Source organism: Microtus ochrogaster, unplaced genomic scaffold (genome assembly GCF_000317375.1).
Source record: "Microtus ochrogaster isolate Prairie Vole_2 unplaced genomic scaffold, MicOch1.0 UNK4, whole genome shotgun sequence".
Lineage (NCBI taxonomy): Eukaryota > Metazoa > Chordata > Mammalia > Rodentia > Cricetidae > Microtus > Microtus ochrogaster.
This window is the reverse complement of record NW_004949102.1, coordinates 17,255,323-17,259,701: the sequence shown is the minus strand read 5'-3', so window position 1 is coordinate 17,259,701 and position 4,379 is coordinate 17,255,323. Positions and strand designations below refer to the sequence as shown.

The following is a 4,379-nucleotide window of genomic DNA, read 5'->3' as shown; positions in this document are numbered from 1 at the left end:
AAGTTTTTCGCAGATTACACTTATATTAGAGTACATGAAAAAATTCACACTGGAGTGAAACTGTATGAATGTAATCAGTGTGGGAAAGCCTTTTCACAACCGAGTTATCTCCAAGTTCATAAAAGAATTCACACTGGAGAGAAACCCTATGGATGTAGTCAGTGTGGAAAAACTTTTGCACGTCACAGAAATCTTCAAAGGCACAAAAGAATTCATACTGGACAGAACCAGCATGAATGTAATGAGTGTGGGAAAACCTTTTCACAAGAGCGTCATCTCCAAGTTCATAAAAGAACTCACATGGGAGAGAAGCCCTGGGAATGTAAGCAATGTGGTAAAGCCTTTGCGTGCCACAGTAATCTTCAAAGGCATGAAAGAATTCACATTGGAGAGTAACCCTATGAATGTAATCAATGTCATAAAGTCTGTATTTCACCATAGTCTTTGAAACCATGAAAGAGTTCATCCAAGAGTAAAACCTGTCATGTTTAATCACTCTATTAAAGTCTTCATACATTATAGTAGTATTAAGGACACAAAAGAACTTACACCAAAGGAGAATCTATGAGAATAAAGACTTTAGCCAGCAAATTTACATTTAGTTACACAAGATTATTTATGGTGGAGATAAAACTGACAGATGTCAACAATCTATTCAAGCATTATAATGTCTCTATTTATTTATTTTTTGCACCTATAAACTCATATGGACAAAAGCCCTGTGGATTTAACTCGTAAGGCAAACATTTTAGATATCACACTTCTCTTCAATTACATGAAATAATTCATCCCAGAGTAGAATTTATGGATGTGTACTACTCTTCCTGTGATAAAACACCATGTCTAAGGCAACTTAAAAAGAGCTTCATTTTGGCTTATGGTTCCAAAGCTAAACAAGATCATTATGAGAGAAGCATGCAACCAGTGTCAGACCTGACAGCTAAAGCAGGAAGCTCAGGGCTCACATCCTGAACATGAAGCATGGGGCAGAGAGTGGAAACCAGGAGTGATATGAGAATGTTATTATCTCAGAATTTACCCCCAGTGACATTTTTCCTCTCACGGGCCGCATTTTCTAAGCTTTTCCAAATGGTACCAACAACTGAAAAGTATTGCTTCTCTGATTTTGAAGCCTACATGATTGCTTTCTGTTATATGAACCAATTCATGATGAAGAAAAAACTCTGTAGGGAAGCCTTTAGATGCCTCAGCATCTGGGTTACAGGCAAGAATGCTTATACAAGAATAATATTCATGAGGGAAAATGGTTGTTTAATGATTTGTTTTGATTTTTATCTTGTTATATCAGTGTGTCTTTGGATATAGGCATTGTCTGATGGTTCCAAAGGATAGACTCTGCAGTCTTCTGGATTTCTAGCTGGGGTTACAGGAAGTTGTCCAGAGTCTCACCTGGATTCTGAGCATAAACTTTTCTTAACTGTTTGGCCCTGTCTCTAGCCCTGTAAATATTTTAAAGCTTTTATATATAATCGTACCATTAGGAAATAGGGAATAACTCATACAAATGAGAAACCCTGGGCATGTAAACACTATGGTAAAGTCTTCAGACATCAGAGCTATCTTCAGTTTCAAAAGAAAAAAATCTTGTTTCATCTCTTTGTTAGCAGAGCCTTGAAGCAAGTAAATTGTTTACTATGTTCACTGAAGTCTGATCTTGGGGATCACAGTATTGTGGTTTGTAGTTTGAAACTTTTGGAGTAGGTATTGAATTATATATGGCAAATTCACTTACTGAAATTTATCTGGTGGTTCATATAGTCCTTTTTGACTTCTCTTCATCTTCTGTTGTGATCTGACTTGGAGGTAGGTATTTTTCTGCTGAACGCATAGAAAGAGATGCCCATCATCTAAGTGGTTCATTGTTTATTTAAATACCTGGCAAAAAGCAAAGGTGTCTGTGAAAGGGCAGTGGCTTGTTGTTCCTGGTTTGGTTTTTCAAGCTTTCACAAACTCCCTTTAGATATTGTTTGTTATCTAGCCTGGCTCGGACGCCAGTAGTTCATTGGAACTGCATTGGAGCTCATGATTCTCTTGTGTCAGCCTTCTCGGTCCAAGTCCAAGTGTAGAAGGTAGATCTCTGATGTGTCCTGTTTTGACAGTGCATTTTAGCAATGTTAATGTTAAAATGCTTAGTAGAAGTGAATGTAGGAAACATTAAATACCTCACGTGTGTATCCAAAGCAGTATTTTCATCTATCTGATAGATAAAATAAATTAGAATAATCAGCAACCAACTGTATATCTCACAACATAGCTTGATGTGCTATGGATAGGTATAGATTTTGGTATATATTTCTGCCTCTTCATGATCCAATTTTTACTCGTTTGGCACTCCATCTTGAAGTATTGCCTCCTAAAGCAATTTTCTAGAGAGGCCAGACAATGTAAGGGCAATGAGATTTATTTTCTAAAACAGTTTTGTCATGTCTGTGGTGTAATGTAATTATGGGTTTGAATGGATGGCAGACATTTTGGGACCAGAAGAAACTTTGTGGGGTTTCTTTTGGCCCTCTTCACATGGATCAAGGTCAGGTTGCCAGCCTTGCACACCAGAGACATTTTTTTTCCTGATGAGGCATCTCATTAGTGCTCAAATAAGATTAGTAGAAATATTACATCATAAAACACCTATTCAAATTGTAAACATATTGTCATTTAATAAGGATAAAGGAACAGTATAATTTGAATAATGAATCCTATTTGCAAATAAATATATTTATACTGCTATCTTTTTGATTGTGTTATTTTATTCTGAGGACTAACCACTTGTTGATAAAACTTTGTCAGAACCACAAATGAATTCCAGAGAATTGCCTCAGTGGGTAAAGTTGCTACTAAGCACAGTGACCTGCGTAAGCCTGATGACGTGGGTTCAGTCTCCACTACTAATCCTCCTCAGTAATAGTTCACGCTACTTGACAAGTTTTCCTCTTATTTCTACACTTGGACTCTCGCATTATTTTTCTCTTATTCCTATTCTTGGGCTCTGGCATGTGCACAACACAAACACATAGAAAAATAATTTTTAAACCCAGATAAGGTCAGTGAGGTCACTTGCAACCAAACTTGATTACCTGCATTTGATCCCAAGAACGCACATAGACAAAATAGTAATTGACAGCTGTAACCTGTCCTGTGTTACATGCACACCAAGGCACAAGTGTATACACTCAGTTAAACAGTTTAAGAAGTTGAAGTTAACAAAATAAACAAAATATTGAGATTATATGAAATGATTTACCAATTGAAACTAATACATTGTAGAACTTTAAGAACATTACTGTTCACCAGAACAATAATGGTTCCTGCTTAAATTTATATTATCTTTTCATTCTGATTCAGAGATAGGTCATTTAAACAATATATCCAAACTTGGTATAGTAGTGACGTGTATATATGGTGGAATAGATGACTCAGCAGCTAAGAACACTGGATTTTTTTTTTTTTTGACCAGAGGACCTAGCTTTGATTCCCAGCACCCACAAGACAGCTCAGAATTGTCTGTAGAACCTGTCACGGTGGATCTAACACTATCTTCAGGTCACCATTAGTACCTGGATTGCAACTAGTATACACATTAGCAAATTTATACACCTAAATTAATTTTATTTAGAAAATAACACCCACATGAAGAACACTTTTTTTATAATATGCTGTCACATATGTATCTCTTTTTACACCATTTGCATGCCGTGGTGCCCAAGCAGGCAAACAGTGCATCGTATCTACTGCACCTGGCATATAGATAGCCCGAGACATCTGATGTGCTAGGAACCAAATCTGGGTATCTAACATGATCAATACTACTGAGCCAACTCTCCAGCTCCCACATATGTCATTATAATGCAGAAGATGAAGATGCCCCATTATTCTTGTCATCTGTCACTTGAAGGTAACGAAAGTTCCTGCTACACGGAAGGATGCAATAGATTTCTAGTGCTGTTAGTGGGCTGTCCATATTGCTTCTTATTGTCATGGTTACCACACTTCTCTTGAAGTGAATAAAAATGCGAATGACTTTTTTTTTTTACTTCATCTTTACCTCAGCCCCAATGACCCCAGAGAAATATAAGATTGATAACATCAGAAGTTAACTTAGACTTGGTGCTTCAAGAAATGTCTGAACCCAGTTCTCCACAAAATGAGGGAAGCATGCAAAGGATGCTGAAGAGAATATGACAATAGAAGCCCCAATGTTTCTGTCCACTTGACCGAAGCCACGAGAGTGAGTTTACTCCAAATGTGATAAATAGGCAGCAATTGGAGCCCACAAGGACAGGTCAGGTGTACCTCAGCTGGAGTTTCTGCCTCCTTCATGGAGGAAAAAGGAATTAGCAGGCATAAAGGTTGACTTGTTT

General features: G+C 37.2%; 1 pseudogene; it reads left to right on the top strand.

Annotated features, from left to right (window-relative positions):
- Window positions 1-3,452, top strand: part of LOC101980757 — a 27,846-nt pseudogene extending 24,394 nt beyond the window's left edge.
- The last annotated feature ends 927 nt before the right edge of the window (window positions 3,453-4,379 follow it).